Source organism: Empidonax traillii, unplaced genomic scaffold (assembly GCF_003031625.1).
Source record: "Empidonax traillii isolate 1590-97213 ecotype Southwest subspecies unplaced genomic scaffold, ASM303162v1 scaffold680:size346369, whole genome shotgun sequence".
Taxonomy (NCBI): Eukaryota; Metazoa; Chordata; class Aves; order Passeriformes; family Tyrannidae; genus Empidonax; species Empidonax traillii.
Genome location: NW_020955873.1, coordinates 141,001 through 159,123, shown reverse-complemented (window position 1 = coordinate 159,123; position 18,123 = coordinate 141,001). Strand labels below are relative to the sequence as shown.

General features: G+C 52.3%; 1 protein-coding gene and 1 long non-coding RNA gene across 2 annotated transcripts in view; one reads left to right on the top strand and one right to left on the bottom strand.

The window, feature by feature from the left end:
• FAT2 (FAT atypical cadherin 2) overlaps window positions 1-5,394 on the bottom strand; it is a 54,827-nt gene extending 49,433 nt beyond the window's left edge. The window contains exon 1 of the mRNA XM_027899636.1: window positions 5,215-5,394. The gene's annotated coding sequence lies outside the window, so the exon portion shown is untranslated. The remainder of the gene's footprint in view (window positions 1-5,214) is intronic.
• Window positions 1-18,123, top strand: part of LOC114065598 — a 55,213-nt gene that overhangs the window by 22,845 nt on the left and 14,245 nt on the right. The gene's annotated exons all lie outside the window — the stretch shown is intronic.

Sequence of the window (18,123 nt, the reverse complement as noted above, 5' to 3'; positions counted from 1 at the left end):
CATCACCTTGTATGCAAAGCCAAAGGCTTTCTCTCGCCACCCTTCCACCTCTGATTGGCACTTGTGTCCACTGCTCTGTGAGGAACCCAGGGAGAGATGGATTTTGCTGCCAACACCTAAGCCTGGCTCAGATATGTCACCTCGCTGAGGCTGCTCTGTCATTGCTGAAAGCTCATCTGTTGGACACACAGGAGAACTTGAACAGGCTTGAACTCTCCGTAGAGTTGTAAGGGTCAGTGATCTGTATCTGTCTCGGCATTGCAACATCACTCTAGAGCAAGAGTTAGTTGAGCAGCTCCAGAGCAGTGGGGGTGTGTCAGGGGGTGAGGGAACCTTGCAGTGCCAACTGCCTTGCTGCTGGTTCCTGTTCCAGGGAAAGTGTGACATCAGAGAGGATGGACTGGCTTGTGCCAAGGGCAGGGGGAAGCATCCTTATGCATTATTCCTAATCCCCTTCCTCTTCTCCATTTATGGTAGCAATGGGGTCAATCCAGCCTGTGATCCAGAAGCTGCCACTGCGCAGGTAACCAGGGAGGTATTGAGGGATGGACAAAGTGGCAAGGACAGCCCGAAGATGCAGAGGAAACAGCAGATCCCACTGGGGGCTCTCATGGGGTATTGTCTGCCTGGGACAAAGCACCCTTAGGGGATGGAGAGGGGTAGTACCTGTGGGAAGGGGGCTTGGCAGGAGCTGCTCACCAGGCAGGGCGTGAGGGGCCCTGGGGTTGGGCACTGCAGTGCAGCTGCCCAAACATGCTGGCATGAGAGCCAGCTGGAGCGTGTCAGGTACTCATGTGAGCATGCCCCAACTCTGCTGCTGCTGGGACTGTGCACCTCTCACCCCGTGATTCAGCTCCCACAGAGGTTGTTAGCACCAAGGACCACATACTTTGGTCACTGCAAACTAGCTGGCCCAGCAGGTGTGCCATGACCATCAGGATGTGAGAGCCCACAAGGGATCCCAGGCCCTTTCTTGATTGCTTTCTCCTGCCAAAACTCATACCGAGTCTTTCACATTTTCCTTATGCTTGGGATGCAAGTTATCTTGCACTGATAATCATTCCCCTGTCTGCAGACTGCTGAGGGAAGCTGGTTTGTGGAACCACATCGTCAATCCTCCCTGCTAGCTTTTAGATCCACTGGCCAGTTTCAGTCGAATTTAACCAGATAGGTAAAGACTTGAAAGGAGTTAGGTTTGCACACACTTGTGAAAAGCAGCAGGAGAGAGGAGAGAAATCCAAATTAGGACTCCCAGCTGGAAGAAAAGGCTCTAATGTGAGCCCAACCCGATTATTAGACATCAGAGAATCCACACAAGAGGGAGCGCCCGGGGCAACCAAGCTTCATGAATTCTGCTGCTCGCAAAACAGCTGTTTATTTAGGTGCTGCAAAGCCTGTGAGATTTTTCTGAGGCCCCAACACACAACTCCCACCAGAGCTGTGAATCCAAACCGGGCTTAGTCCACCTCAGCCTGGAGAGAGAAGCAGCTCTGGCCAGTGTTGAAGGGACTCTGACCCTGAGCTGTCTGACCCTGTGAGTCCTCACCCTCACCTCAGCTCAACCTCGATGTTTGGAATGAGGACACTGGCCTCATCACCTGAGTGCTGGTAGTCCGCTGATGCCCTTTCTGTGATTCCGAGTGGTAAAATTTGTTGGGGAGGAGCCCAAGAGCACCTTGGCATGAAGAGCCGTGTGAGGGACCCTGTGCCCTGATGGATGCAGGAGAGGAGCCCCAGCACCCAGCAGACTGCTCAGCTTCTGCCTGCCCTGCAGCACAGCCCTGCCCACCATGCCTCCCCCCTCACCTCTTCTCTCCTACCAGGCAGTTCTCATTCACCCACAGACCTGCCCCTGCACTGATACCGCGATCTTCTTGTTCCCCTGCCCAGCACCCTGCTGGTGTTTCCCTTCTGGTGCCCGCAGGTGAGCACAGAGAGCAGCTTTCCTCGCTGCCTGCAGTCGCTCTCGCACTGTTGCCATCTGTCTGCCCTGCACTGCTCCCTCCCGTCCCTGTCCTGTGTTTGGAGGCACCGTAAGGACACAGCGAATGAATGAGACAACCGGGGCACGATCCTCCCTCGTGAAAGGATGGCTGGCCAGGACGCCAACAGCTGTGCCACAAAAGTTCCCTGCTGCAGACATTTACTGAATGCAAAGAGATACCCGCAAGCTGATAGAAAACCTTCAGCTCTCAGACCTGCCCACCTCCTGGGCTGTGTCCACAGTGCCGTACAAGCTGATGCAAGGCCAGACCCTGACCCAGGGAGCTCAGAGTTTCACTGGAGAAAAGATGAACCCCCCCAGACAGGCATGTTTGCCCAGGCTGGTCTCATTGCCGGTGTGTCCTTGTCAACTCTCATTACACTCCTAGCACAAGTCAATACCTCCCGCTCTGGACAGGGCTGGAAACACATTTTCGAAAGCTCCTGCCATTGCAGCACCTTTGTGGAATCAGCAGCTGTGCGTGGACACTGCTTGGAGCACCTGTGACAACCAGATAGAGGCTGGGCACACAATGTCCCTGTCAGCCTGAGCCATATGGAGTATCTATTCACAGCATAACCAGGCTGCCTGACTCACAGCATCTATCCAAGGTGCAACCTAGTCAGTCCAAAATAGCCATGCTTAGCCATCTCCCTACACTGTCTCTCCCAAAATGGCCAGTTTTGATTGCTTAGTGGGGGAGCCTAAGAAACAAGGCATCTGTAACTTGCTCCTTCTCCCACTTTTCTGCATCAATGCAAGTACATGGTTGTTCTTGGGCTATTGCATCTACTAACTTCCACCCGAGCTATCCATCTCAAATGGATCAAAACCTTGTTTGAAGCCAAATACACTTCTGGGCTCTGCAATACCCTGTGGCAATTTGTTCCAGTATGCCCTCTTCCTTTAGCTTGTTTCAACTCTGCTGCTCACTCGTTTCTGAGCTACAAACCTTCCAGCCTGCCCCTCCCCGAGCTCCTACTTCCAAGAATTAGGGAAGAAAGTTTCTTTGCTAATAAACCAGTACCTGCCCCATTACCAAGGAGAAAGAGTGGTTAGAGGAAAAACTGCTTGCTCAGCAAATCAGCTTATTAACAGACAACGGAGCATCAGTGTTGCCAGCCCAGTTTGGGAAAAATAAAAAAGGGCTGAGGGGTATTAGATCCCCTTTTGTTTGTCCATGATACAGAAGGAAGCCCACTACTGCTAAAGGTGCAGCTGCACTCGCATGCTCCACACGTGGCAAAAAAACAAAGCGAGGTGCAGGGAGCAGGGAATGCCATTGCTGCAGCATGGAGGGAGCTGGAACGATCCTCTAGGACTTGCCTTGGAGCAGTTGGCAGGAGCGCAGGATGCAAAATGCATTAGTTTCTAACAGATGTTTGATTCCAGGTGTTATGCCTCCTTTGAACTCTCCCTTCGTACATGAACGATGCTTGTTTGTTTGGAGGGTTGGGAGATGCACCGGTTTGAGAACATCAGGATTTGAAATACACCCGTGGTGTGAGCTGTAGCTGAGGGAAAGGCTCAGGTGAAGGGCAGATCCTGCTGCGCTCTCCCCTCTGCAGGCAGGGTGGTTGGGCTCACTTTTGGAATGCTATGGAGCATGTTAGAGCACAACAGGCAGATGGGGAGAAGCAGAGAGACTGAACTCCCTAGCTGGGTTAGAGACCCTGCTCAGACCCTCAGGAACCCCAACCCCTTATCAGACAGGCGGATGTCCCTGAACTGTTCCCGGTGAGGGGAGGTGTGCTGCATATTCAGGGATGATAAGAGTACACAATACCAAGCCCAGTGACTTTACTGTCCCAAATACCGAGACAGCCCAGCCTTCCTCAGGAGCCCCATACAGACTGTTTGCTTTCCATCCCAAGGCTCTGATAACCTCCCAGCTCTGTCTAGCTGACAGCCTGGAGAGCCGTGGCAGCTCCCTACACATGCCGGAACAGAGGAAGCAGAGGGTTCCAAGTCCTCCTGCCTGGATCCCAGGCAAAGCCTGTTGGCCACAGTCCTGCTTGCCCAGTAGAGCCTGCCCAGCTCCAGCCACCACACAACCTGAGTTTCCACACATCCTGGAAATTCTCAGCCCTTCGCAGCCACAAACCCAAAGCAGCAACAGCTTCTTTTAAGGGTTTTCCCAGAAGCAACTCCTGTCGTGTAACAGCTGATCTTTGCCCCTCCGGAGTGCTGTGCTCCACCGAGTCTGCCTTTAATTCCCCGGGAGGCTGATTAGCTGATAACTGCAGTTTGGAAGGGCGCTGTTGGCTCCAAGTGCCCGGGCCTCCCTCTCTGTATTTCCACCCCTTGTCTCAACGCTGCACATGTACACAGGAAACAATTCCTGCATGCCCTGAACTGGGACTGGGCTTGCTCTGAGATTCCATCATATTTTGTCATAAGGCACCCGATAGTGAACAAAGGTGAAGAGATACAAAGACACACACGTTTACACTCGCACTCCCTTGTGAAGTGGGGACAGTGGGTCTGGCTTCAGCTCCCCAGCTCTGCTGCCTGTCCTGAGGGGTACAGGGTAGGTGAGGAGCTCTCACCTGGGCATACAGGGAAGCAGGGGCTGGGAAACGCCAGCACTGTGACTACACTCAGGGATCCCCAAGGCACAGCCCAGTTCCAGGTGACAGTGGAAGCGGCTTCATGGGGAACGCGGGGACAGCGCTTGGAGCGGTACGGCCTCACCCCGACAAGTGAGGCTGTACGTGGCCAACAGCTGAGCCTACAGCGGGACGCCATCGCTGCTCCTGCCCCAGCTCATCCATTTCTTCCAGCACCAGCCTGCTCCCTGCAGAAATCCTGCCCCGTTCACACACCTGGAGTGCTTCTCTGTTCAGCCCCTCCACACCTGCCTTGCTCTGCAGCGTCACTTTTGCCTTTGATACCTGGAGCCCACCTGCTTGCACTGGCTGCAGCCTGCTAAAGATTCCCAGCTAACACCAGATGCAAACTCAGTGCAAACACATATAAAGCTTTTCCAGACTCCTTCCATAACCTCCCACGCTAGGGCTGCCAGAAGGAAGGCAGAGATGAAGGGCTCTCCCTCTACATCCCAAAGCTCTTCTCTGTAGGTTAAGACGGTTTCCAGCAAAAAGTTATTCACGCGCAAAAGAAGTTTCATGACTAAACCTCTGCATCCTCCACGGCTCCCTCCATCCATGCTGCACAGACTGCTCCCTGAGTCATTTCAACTTCCCACACCGGTGAGCAGCGTGCCTTACCTGTTGCAACAGGAGAGAGCTCTCCTGAGGTTTACTGCCTCTCTGCTCCCTCCGCCGAAAATCCTCTCCCGCAGCAGCACATGGCTGGCTGCTGGGGGTCCATGGTGCTTGCAGATCAGAGGAGAGGGCTCCGAGGAATTCCTGCAAGAAGGGACTTTCCCGGCTGAAACTCCGGCAGCACCGGTCGGGAGCAGCGAGGGAGAAAGTTGCAGGGGGTGGAACTGCCTCGCTGAAGAACCAGCCCTTCCGTGACGGGCTGGAGGTGGAGGAAGAGGAGAGGCATCGCCCGCTCCCTCGCTGCAGAAGTGAAGTTGTGTGTGTGTGTGTGTCTGTCGGAGCTGGGCAAGGACCCAAGCCTTAGAGCCAAATAATTGCAGAGCTCCTTACTGTTAGATTAACTAGTATTGCCATGAAATCCAGGATCTCAACTGCAGGAGGGGAGGGGGGGCTGGAATATGTCAGGCAAATTCCCTCCAACACACCTGAAAAACCCAAAGATTGTTTTTTAACTAGCTGCCAGGTGGGTGTTGTAAGGAGGGATGGGGAGAAGGGGGTGGGGGAAACCTGAATCTGCCCTCGGAGCAGCTGCGTGAGGAGAGGCACTTTGAAGGTGGTTGTTGTTGTTTGTGTTGGGGGAGCCCCCAGAAACCCCGGCTGCCGCCAACAAGCCCCGGGGAGCTCAGCGCTGCACAGGCAGAGGATGAAAAGGTGGTCTCTGTCCTGAAATGGCAGGAGGCAGAGAAAAGAGAGGGAGGCAGCCAGGGGAGATGGCAGCATAGGGAGACCAAACAACGCACAGGAGCTTTGGGGGATTTTTCTTAGTACAGAAACAGCATCCTGACTCTGGGGGTGTTCTTCAGGGCTGGAACAAAGTGAAAAGACCTGGACCCTTCTGTGAGTGTTCCCAACGAGGGTAGCTTCAGTCCTGTTTGTTCAGTCTCCTTCCCCGTCCCCTCCTCCTTCCCACCGCAACCCCCAGTAAAGACTAACATTCCCCCTTTGGACTGCAATGAGGTTTGAACAAATGTAGGGGTGGGTCTTAATGTGGGACATCAATGTTCAGGTTTAGGTGAAGTTTCCCCTGCCTCCATTGCATTTTTGCAGAGGAAATGACCAGAAAGCTTTCTGTGTGTTTTTAGGAAAACAAAACCAAGTAAAGAATATGGAAACTGGACAATTTTAACTTTAAACTGCAAAGGTGCCCAGCTGCTCCCTGAGAGGCTCCACGCAGGGGACATTGACGCCAGCGAGCATAGGAGCAGGAGGAGACAGACAGAGCCATTAACATCCCATTTGAGGAGGGGTGGTTTATACAAACCTCCACCTTGCTGGTCACCAGCAAATCCCCCAGGGCAGCAGGCTATGGATCCTCTGGCCACACATACAGCCTCAACTGAAACCTGTCTCAAACTAGATGCTATCAGATTAAATCACACACCACCAATCCATGGGAAAATCCATGTGATTTCATGGTGCAAACCCAAAAAGAAGTTGACCCACGATATATTGGACTGTTAAGGGTTGTTGGTGGAGGGGAGTGAGAGTAATATGGTAAATTCACCAGAAAATGCAGTTTTGATGGGATCAAAATTGCTCAGGAATTTAGATTAAATCTAGGGCACAAGTTTGTCCCAGGAATGCGAGGCAATGTGCACAGCATGGTGAGACTGAATGATCTCCCTGGGGTCACCACGGGACAGTGCTGGGTTGGGAACCCTTCTAGCTTTTGTGCTACAAGTGTTCATGTTGGGTGATCTGCTCACAGCACCCCAACTCCACTTGGAAAATGATTTCAAGGCCAAGAAAGAGTTTGAATTGAATGGGAAGATGGCAAAAATCCAGTTGGATTTACACGTGCAGCTTGTCCATTTTTCCAGCCGGTTTATTCAGATGATTTATAGGGGGACTTGTAGTGAAGTTTTGAGGAATATAAAAATGACAGTAGAAGTAATAATAGTACTGTGATATTGCACATCAGGTCTTCTTTAAGATGTCTCGTGAGAGGAGGCCAGGGGATCAGTCATTAATGGCAGTGGGAGGCACATTTAGGAGGAAAGAAAGGAAAAGTTCCTTCATGCAGCTGCGTGTCTCGCAGCCGTGGAGGGTGAGAAAATCAGGTAGTGGTGGCTGGATTTCAGTGGGGCTGACGCAGAGCTCAGAACAATACTTGTATTATATTTAGACATACCAAGGTACAAGTGAGCAAACCTCTGGCTTCAGGGCATCAGCTGATTGCTGCAAGAACCAGCATTTCCCTGCGTTTGGAGCCTTTGACAACTGGCCAGGTGCCTTGTTCCTTTTGCCTGCATCTGGAGCAGTGGGGACTCCTGGAGACAGTGGACATGGAGACTTGGTCTCATCCAGTGTAGCAAGGAGTGAACCCTCAGCTAGTGCTGAGCTCATCAAGGCAAGACAATACCAAATGTACCAGATGGTTTAATAATAAGAAGTGTTGCCTTTCCTAATTAAATCATGGCAATGGGGTGAGCAACAATCTAGCTGTGGGGAAGAGACCCTAAAGTCCTCATATTATATTATCCTCATATCATATTAATAGCTAGCTAGGATACTAAGATGGAGTCTTGCCTTCCATGCAAAGGCAGACGCGGTCTCTTAGGACCCATTTGGGTTGGTTACTCTCCCAATGATCCAGAAAGGACAAGAAGCCCACAAGAACTTCTCCAAAGGTCCAGAGAAGCTGTTAATTCTTTATCAGTGGTGGGCAAGAGCCTGGGACTGGTGAAAACTGTCTGGCTCTGCCTCCTTAGCTCTCCTGCTTAACTTGAAGTCAGGCTGGGTTGGGAAAAAAAGTGTTGTGTTTATCCCAACAAGCAACTCCTGCTCCTTCAGAAAGGGGTGGGTTGCAGAATTACCTGTGGTTGCAAGCAGAGAGGATTGGCCTGGCTTAGGGAACTGTGCCAGGAGGAAAGAAAGAAGATGGAGCCGTGCATGGTGCCTGGCTTTGCCCTCAGTCCTTCTTCACGCTGCTCAGGCAGTCAGTCAAACAAGCCAACAAAAGCTCCCCAAGCTGGTTTCAACATTTCATGCCACCATGTCCCGCTGTCAGGATCTCACACCATCAGATGCAATGGGACCTTTTCCAGGGTGCAGGAAATGCCAGAGCTCCGTCACTTGGCTGGCAAAGGCGCTCTTTTCTCCCTAATCAAGGGGAGAGATTTTATTTCCTGGTTCCACCCAAGATCTCCATGTGATAAAGCCAAGATGTTCTGCTGTGGGTTACCTGCACACAAAGTTTTGCAGTCAGGCTGCATGTTCAGGCTGGGGTAGGGAAATCACCATGGGCCTCTCTGGGCCAATAAGAAACACTTATAGGGGCCTCCCTGACAATGAGTGTACCTCCTCGCTGCCCTGGGGACCAGACCTGCCTGCCTCCTGAAGACATGCCTGCAGGCCCATCTTCCAGCTTATCCTCCTAAACATGAGCCCTTCCTGCCCAGCACTTGTAACCGGCCCCACTCAGGTGTTGCCTCCATGGACCTGGAGGTCAGGGCAGTGCTGTTGAGATGTGGCACTGGATTGTTTCTCCAGAAACAGACCTGATGGGGTGACCCCCTTGATCATCCCTCCTAAGGGTCTGGCACCCTTTGGGCGAGCTGGCCCACCCAGGATCTGGAGTGCTTCAGCTGTTGTGTTGAGGGTGGGCAGCCAGACTCCTGGTGGGCACTTCCTAAGCATTCCCAGCTCGCATTGCTATCCCATGGTGCATGACTTGCTATGTCAGTCCACCTCCAAATCTACAGCAAATGTCTGCTCAGGGGTGTGCTGGGACCCGTGAGTTACCTCCCTCGGGGACAAACAACTTTGGTTTCCCCTTCCCTAAAAAATAGAGCTGGTCTGTGTGTCTGGCCCTTCAGCCCCAGCATCTGCTGCACTGAAGTGCTCTGTGGGTATGTTTGCATGGGAACGTGCAGGGACTTGCAAGGGAAGGGGCGATTATCTGCCTGGAACGGCGGCAGCGTTTTCCCCAACAAGCGTGAGCGTGTGCTGGGGGCAGGGAGGAGCCAGCCCTGTGTAGGGATCAGCTCCCTGTGCTGTGTCTGTACTGCAGCCTCCTTGACCAGCGCTGATGGAAACCCTCCCTGGGCTGCTCCAGTGAGTCAGGGTTGTTCCTGTGGAGCTGCAAACCACCCTACAGGCATTATCTATGGAGGAGCAAAGGGGGTGCTGTTTCAAGGGGGATATCTGGGTTGCATCTGTCATCTCCTTGTAATCTCCCAAGGGGCAGATCCAAGTGTGGATCCATCTCTCCCTTTCCAGTGGACTCTCCCAGTGGTAATCAAACCCCCGGAATCTCAAACCTGATTCTCACTCTGATACTCACCCTTTATACCTAATACAAATTTGAACTGGGGTTTCCTTAGACCACCTCCAGGTTATCTTTGCCTGAGGTCCAACAGGAGTCCACTGATGAGTAGATTTGACCCAGGCCACCCATCATAGTTTTGGGAATAGAGGCTGGTGCTGGTCCTCTGGTCTCTCCTTCACTCAGTGCCCCCTTAAGTCATCTTTGTGAGGCTGAATGCTGCGTAGTCCCTGCCCTTAGCCCATGGAGCTCATGCTGAGTCAGGTCCCCCACTCCACAAAGCTGTTGTGTGGGACAGATCAAACACAACAGATAGCTAAGAGTGAAGTACTCGAGATTGATGGAAGTGTTGGACTGGAATCCAAGTCTCTTTGGGCCCTTTATGGGGTAATATCGACTGCTGTGGCATGCTCCCCTCATTGGCTTCTCACCAAGGATGATGCACGCTGATTCCTACAGGGCACTGCTGACAGATCCCTTGCCCCTTTAAAAGAGATGAAGTCATCTGCCTCCAAAGCCATCTGGCACCAGGACAGAGTCAGAAGCTCAGTGCAACAGAAGGCTGGGATGTCAGCCCGCGGAGGGGATGTCATCGCTCTACAGACAGATGGGACCCCGATGGGATGGGGCGAGATGCTGTGCAAGGCCCCAGGAAGAAGGTTCGGTGTTGCAGGGAAGGCAGTGAAGACCCGTGGGCAGAGTCCCGGGGTGTGCCATGGGCCCAATTCCATTGTCTGTGCCGAGCGGAGCCCCACCGGGAGCTGGGAGCTGTGCGTTGTCCTGGGAGGACAACGGGCTGTGCCACGGCTCTCGTCATGGGATGAGCTAGCGAGTCAGCGTGCCTCCTCCTCCCCCTCATCCGTGTGTGCAGAGCAGGCATTAGCTCATCCCGAGCCAATGGTCCTGCTCCGGATGGCTGATCTCATCGCTGGCGGGGCTGGTGGTGACTGAATCCAGAGCCGCGTGTGACTGCGCTCTCCGCGGGGTGGCCGGCAGGGCAGCGTGGGGAGTGGAGTCACCATGGCCCTGCAAGGCATGGGGAAATGATCTCAAGCAAAACTGCCCACCAGACTTGAGTGGGTGGTGGGCGAAGAGGCAAAGTCCTTGCCAGCGTGCCAAGGGAACAGCCTCTCGCTTCCAGGTCTGGCGGGAGGTTTCTGGTGTAGTATCACTGACCGTTCCCAGGATGCCTCTTGTATCACAGACTCATTAATCCTCCTAGCTTAATTAGTGCAGGAGCTGGCCCTCTTCACAGGACTTTGCTGGGTCATGCTATCATCCACTGGGAATGTGCCAGGCCACCTGAGGTTACTGCACTAGACCCCCTTCTCCCCAACATGCACTGCAAGGCATGGTGGCTTCCAGGCAGAGCAGGGACCCAGTAAGTCCCTGCTCATGACCCAGTTTCTCAGGAAGGAACTGGGGCTGTTGATGGGCTGGATTAACAAAGACATGGCTCTCCATTGCCCTGGCTGCAAAACTAAGCTTCAGCTTGGTGTTTGTGTAGAAGGATAGTGGGGGTGGCAGTGAAGAGTGGTGGGGGAGACAACACGGAAATAGGTTGGGTCAGTACTAGGACATGGAGGAAGAGGACAATGAGTTAATTTGTCTAAAGGGTAGAGCAAGGATGAGAGGTTAAATCACAACCCCATAAGTTCAGGTGTCTGTCTGGGGAGAATGAAGCATTCCCAGAAGATGACTGTCTCCCCTCACTGATGCCACACAACCAGCTTGGACTGGATGTTTAACTTTTAGTCCAGTGCACTGGATGGCGTGTTGGGGATTGCACAGACACTGGGAGATCAGGCACGGGCAGAGCAGGGTCTGCCCGCGCTCTTGCTTCACTCAGAGGTCTCCGGTTTGCCCGGCTCAAGCAGAAACCCTTTCAAAGTGCAGGTTAATTTTCAAGTGTGGAAATAACTTATGTTTGTTCTGGTCTGGCCTGAAAAATCCTGGACCACAAACTCTTTTTCCCTAGAAAAGACCACTCCTCTACTGCTTTGTCTTTGGGAAAAAAAGTCCTGTTCTACTCCAGCCCAGGTCCTTTGTACTCTACTCTCCTTTGCACTGCAGTGTGTAAATGTTTATCTGTTAATCTGTTAGCCCTCAGTCCCAGATTTCCCTGCTCCCCTTTCAGATCCTCACTATATACCACTTCTCCCTTGGCTTCGTGCTGAGACCTGACGTCCAGTCTTGCCTGGCAGAGAAACCAGCCTGGAAGTTCCTTGCTCCAAGGGCATTATAAAGAGGCGCCATTGTGCAACGGAGCCTCGTACCAGGAATACAATCCATGTGATGATTATCTCGATACCATCCTCACTGAACCAGGGAAGCCTGAGCCAAAAGAAAAATTTAGAGCTAAACAGCTTTTGTTTACAGGAAGCCAGAGCACAGTGTCTGGGCTTGTACCAGTGTAGCAGGAGATGTTGCTATTGTCTCAGACTGCAAAATATTGATGGATGGTGTGTCCCTGAGATTTCCCAGGGATGTTGTAGGAGCAATTTCCCTAATTTCTGAGGCATCTTGTATAGCAGCCCAAGGGGAATGTTTCCTCTGGCTGACTGGACAGCTAAGCAAGGGTCATCAGCTTTTATTGACTGTTATGTTTGGCCATGGTCACCACAAGCTTTGCAATCTCTGCAGCACTCTGTGTATTGGGACAGAAAAAAGCTGGTCTCAGGCATGTTGTAAAGGGCAGTGGCCACCAAGGGACACAGTACCAGCTGCCCAAATCACTGTGAATTTGTACTACTGAACAAATCCACTGTCAAAACTCCCACTGATACCTCACAGGGTAGCAAGGGAGAGGAGACAAACTTCTCTCCCAGCAGTGAAGCTACTTTTTAGGAGGTGTTGTCTTCCTTCTGGGTTTACAAAACAGTGGTCCTACAGGCAAAAAGCTGGTGGGCTGCTCTGCAGAAAGGAGCAAAGAGCCTCATCTCCAAGGCTTTTCCTGCTCTGGGACAAGGCAACAAACAACTGAGAGAGAAAATCAAGATGTCTGACTGCTCTCCAGATGTGGGGAAGGGCTTGCCCACATCTGGCAGGGAGTGTTTCACAATGGGAACAGCTTTCCTCAGCCTTCGGCACACAGCTGAGGGTGGCTGTTGCACCCGCAAACAGGATGGTCCAGTTCCTGTGGAGGCAGAAGATCTGTTTGAGCAGTTCAATGAGTCAGAGAACATTTACCAAGACCTTTTTGTGTCAGGAAATGTGTTTTGATGAAAAAAAAGGGAAGAAGTTAAAAAGAAATTGAAAAAAAAAATTAAAAAAAAAGAGGCGAAAAATGAGAGAAATGCAGATTGCAGAGGCATTTTCCCAACCCAAGCAGCAAATCCTACTGCTGAGAGTATCCATTGTAACTGGGACAGTGTTTTTCAGATTCACTGGTGACCTACTGCCTGCTTTGAAGTGAGCCACATTTGGTAACAGCCCATGGAGCTACAGGTAAGGCTTTGCCCATCATTGAAACACTTTGTCCAAGCAGGCTGAGAGGTTTACCTTTGACTGGTGCTGCTCTGATCTTTATCAGTCCTAGGCTCCTTCCCATCATTTCTGGAATGGGGAAATAAGAATGTCTTTTGGGCTAATAGTCTTCTTGGTACAAAACTTGTGATAGGAGAGGGAGAGGCAGGGCCCCTGAGGTGCTGACCTGGACCCATGACATCCCCCAGATGTCTGCATCCTCCCAGGAAGGCAGGGGGATCTATTAACCTCCTTTTCATTGGTGAAAAGACTGAGGCAGGGAGTTATTCAGCCATACTTACAAATATTTTAAGCCAAACAGGGACTAGGTGGGTGAGAAGGAGCAGAGGAGAAGGGACCTGAGGACCTGGAGGTTTGGTGGGGCCAGAAGATACAGGCAAGTGAAGGACTGCCTTGGAATGTGAGCCTGTCCAACCTCCTTTGCAGAGGTTAACCCTCTGTTTTGCCATGGCTGGTGAAGGTGCTTCCCAGCACCCTGTCCAGCAGATCCTTCCCCAGTGTGCTGGGCATAAGAACTCAACCACTTGAGGTGAAGTCTGGACACACTGGTGGACAGCAAATACAACATCTCCTCTGCATTCCCTCTAAACACAGCTTCCCTGGTGCACCTGGAACCTGTGCAAGACGTGTGCAGTGAGGCCGTGCATGGCAAGGGAAAGGCAGCAGGCACCCTCTTCTTTGCCTGTAACACCAGGCCCTGAGAGGTGCCAGGGCTTTGCTCATGATGCTGACTCAGCCCCAGGGTGATGGTGTCCTCTGAGTGTCCCCAGAAAGGAGGGTTTTGTCATTTTCTGCTATTGCTGGGCTCTCCACCACCCTTGTTGGGTTGGGGCTTTTGCCCTGGAGGAGCTCTGAGTCTCCACCCTTCCCTCCTCCCCCTCATCTGCGCAGTTCAGGCATAGCATGAGCAAGAGGAAGGGGCAACCTTCGTTAGAATAAATATGAGAGGCAGTCTGCCAGAAAGATAAACAGAAAAAGGGCTGGGTGGGAGGTGTGGAGAATCCCTAAAGCTGAGGGGCTTTGCATTAATTATCATATTAAAAGCAAAAATACCCATCTCCATTTTCACGCGCGTTCGCTTTAAAAAGAAATAAAAATCCTGCTTAATTGCTCCACTTAATTCATTAAAGGATTAAGGCAAAGACTAAAGGAAAAAAAGTGAAGTATGATGATGGGTGGTTCTGGCATCGTGCTCCAAACCATCCGTGAGTGTTTTGGAGGGAGCCAGGGCACGAACGTGACTGCTGCGCCCGGCGCTCCTGCTCTGTTCCCAGCAGAGCAGGTGAACCCTGGTGCCCAGGAGCTTGAGCAACCCTGGCCATGGGGACCGATGGGTCTCAGGGGCACAGCCCCAGGGGCTCTTCCTTGCTCAGCAGGTACAAATCCTCTCAGTGGGAGTCCTTTGCAGGAGGCTTTGCAGAGACCTCAGTACACTCTTCAACCTCTTTACTAGGCTGCACATCTGACCCGTGAACCATGCCTGGTGCCAAGCCATCCCATAATCCAGGAGTTTCTTTCTCTCTCTCTCTCTCTTTTTTTTTTTTTTTTTTTTTTTTAAATAACCAAGTTGAAATGCTGCAGCAGGAGGCAATGTTGATTTTTTGCAAAATGTCCTCTGGATTCATTTGCATTGAGCTTTAAAAGAAAACCTGGGAGGCTGGTTTATTTCTCAGGCCCATTTTTATTTGAGTTCCCAAAGTTTAGAGGTCGTGTTGGTGTATGCCATGCTGATGTGGGTCTGCCTGCATCACCTTCACGCGGGAGTTGTGCTGGCAGAGAAAGAGTATGGGGGAAAGGTGCAGCTGGGGAGGTTGCTGATAGACCCCATCAAGGGGAGGGGAGTGGCTGGCTGGAGGTTAAGGTTAAGGTTAAGAGCAGGAGAGGAGATTGCCCATCACTTCTCTGAGAGCACTTTGGTGTGACCAAAGCCAAGCTGGAGTGCTGGTTTTGGAGCAGAAGAATGATAAGGGTAAGTCCAACATTGGTGGGATTAGCTGTGCTGAGGAGTGAAGTGCTGCCACAGGCAAGGGGTGTGGGGGATCTCACCGAGCAAAGAGAAATAATGGAGCTCTGCAGCCAGAGCATGTCTGTGAAACCACCTTTGAGCTACTACCTTCTCCTGGAGAAAGCTGGTGGCTAAACAACTAAACAGGGACTGTGTGCGCTTGCTTTTGTAGAGCCCCTAAATACAGATCCTCCCTTCTCGAGCATTTTATCCACTGAGAAGGTGAAGTTTGCCTTCTGCCCTGACACTCACGGCTCAGCAAAGGGTTTGGTTGCATGAGGAGGCCAGGACAGTGTGCATTGCCTTCCCAAATCAAGCTCCTGCAGGACCTGAGGTCACCGTTCCAACACTGCCTCTTCCCAGCTGCCAGTGTGCCCCGAGCCAAGATGGGCTGGGGAGGGGGAGTGAGGTATTGCAACCTGTTCCCTCCAGCAAGGACTGGGAACACATGGCCCCCGGGTACAGCGGGAGCTGTTGGGATGGAAGCCAGGGTATGACCTGAAAGGGGAGCGGAGCATCTTCCGCTCTGGGGTGCCCTCAGATCAGTGTGCAACACCTGGAGCAGTTGGCTGGGCTCAGCCCCTCTGCAGAACATCACAGGTTCAGCTGATCAGCCCAGCTTTCTCTGCTTTCTCCCCAGGGTTATCCCTCTCCGATCTTGTCGCTGACCGCAGGTGGTGGCAGGTGCCTTGCGAAAAAGCCAGATTGGAGCTACAGATTTGTGTATGTGTATGAGGGGGAAACAGCAAATCATCCATGAAACAATGTCCTTTTCAGAGTCTTGGCTCCTGGCGGGAATAATCTGTCCTCCCTGGGCCACTCAGCCTGGCAGCAGGTCTGCCTAATCCTACCCAAGTCACGGCAAATCTGTGGATTGCTCAGCTGTGGGGTGAAAAGAGGTGCTTCTGCAGCCTCTTGGGGAGCTCCTGGGGCTTGTTGCAGCTCTGGAGAAGGCTGGGAGGAATGGGCAGGTGGTGTGTTTGTATGGGCACATCTGTACAGGCATATCGGTATGGGCAGGAGCTCTTGGAGGGTTGGGTTGTGCTCTGCTCTTAGGACAAGCCCCCATGGGGAATGCTGATGGTTGATCTGGGGTGGGGATGAGGGTCCAATAAGGAATCAGCCTCAATGGCCATCCATTGCTGGCGGGGAAGAGCACTGACTGCTTGTTTGTGGGTCACTCTTGGTACCCCAGAGCTGGAACCAAGACAGAGACCCTGACCCTGGTGTGCTGCAGCAGTTGGATGCCCTGGTATGTCCTGCCCACATCTGTTGTCTGCAGAATGGCTGCCCTCACCCACGGTGAAAAATAAGGGCTGTTCAGAGGTTCTCAGTGACTGAGTAATTCTGTTTCCCCCAAGGAGAGGAAGAGACGACATGATCCCGCTCTCTGGAGCTGTTTGCAATGGTGCTGCTCAGATTACAGGTGGGTGTGTGCACAGAGATATAATTTCAGGGGGTTTCAGCAGCGCATGTTCACTGGGGACTTCTTTTTGCAAGGGAATCTTGTGCTGTTTTGGATGTAATATTAATTGTTTGAAATGCCCTCCTGGAGTTTTTCCCCTACCAGCTTTTATCTGTCTCCGCCATCACAAATATCATCTCATTTTGTCTTTCACAAATGGGCCCTGGAATGAAGGCTGTGGGCTGTCTTGTACCCCAGACTGGGGAATTCAGGTTTTATTTGCAACATGCCAGGGAATTTTATTTTCCAGTAACGACTTGTGCTGTAATTGTGAACTTCCTCTTACAACAGAGATCTACCTCCCCACTTCCCTGATGAGGGATTGCTTTGGAAAAAGAGGCTGGAGCACTGCTGGTGTGTTTCAGTGGGTTTTCTTCAGTATCCCTGAAATTCTCAGAGTTTTAGCAAAGCTGATGTAGGTCAGGGATTTGGATGCCTTTTGATGCGTAACACCTGGAGTGGGAGAGGCGGGAAAGGTCATTGCAGCTGGACCTGCCCTGGAGGTTGGATGGAGGGAAGGAGAGTCCCATCTTACCACCTCCACCTTCCCTCCTCAGCTCATGTTTTCCTTTGCCTCTTCTCAGCATGCTCTGATCCACAGCCTGGCCCTGGGTCACCTCCTGCTGATCTGGATCAAAGCCAAGCTCACACCTACAGGTAGCAGGGAGGGCAGCACTGCTCCTGTCACCTGCCCTGCACCTGCCCTGCCCAGCTCGTGCCTGCCAGTGTCGGCTGCAATTAGGATGGCAGAGGAGTCTCTGCTCAGCCTGCTCCTGCCAGACCCCAGGGTGAGGAAAGTTGGAGTTTAAAGGCGGCGAGATAGGGCTGGGGAGGGGATCAAAGGCATCCTGCCTGCCTACAGCAGCAGCTGGTGATGCAAAGCGTGGGGCTGTGCCCTCCAAGGCGATGCTCAGCCCTGCACGTGGGGCACAGCTCGCCCTGCCAGCCTTGCTCAGTGCCACCCGACCAGCCTGGCTCCAGACCTGCTGCTTCCCAGCAGGGAAAGCTCCAGGCTGTGCCAAGCACAGACATCCCTTTGCCACAAAACCCTTCTCCTGCGGGGGGGGCCCACAGAGAGGTAGCTGTGGTCCCTGGCATCGGGGGTCTCTTTGGTCCCTCCTGGGGGGACACACAGCACCCCAGTGCGCCGCTTCCAGGGGCAGAGCTGCAGAAATTGCATTGCCATTAAAATGCAAGTTGTGCTGCCTGGCAGGCGTGGAGCAGCCTCTGTTCCCACGGACTCATTTACCTGCTTGGAAGTGGAAAGTGTTCAGTACCTGGCGGGCTCTGCTGAACTAATTAATTTATTTAATAACGATTCTTAGCTGCTCTCCAGGCCTAGCTGCTTTGCATCCCAAAGGGTGATGATTTTTTTTTTTTTTTTAAGAAATTCCCAATGGAGATGTGCCTGGTTTATTTATACAGATAGATATTACTTTTTTGTTGTTCTCCATTTGAACAGCATCTTGCACAACAGGGCTCTGGCTCTGTACCCCTGCTCTGACGATGCTGTTTTCTTATACATAAGCACTGCCACCACTCTGGGGACACGGCTCAGGGAATGCTGTGGGCTCTGCCCTGTGGAACAATAAGTCCCAGGGCTTCATGAACCACAGGAGCTGCAGCTTG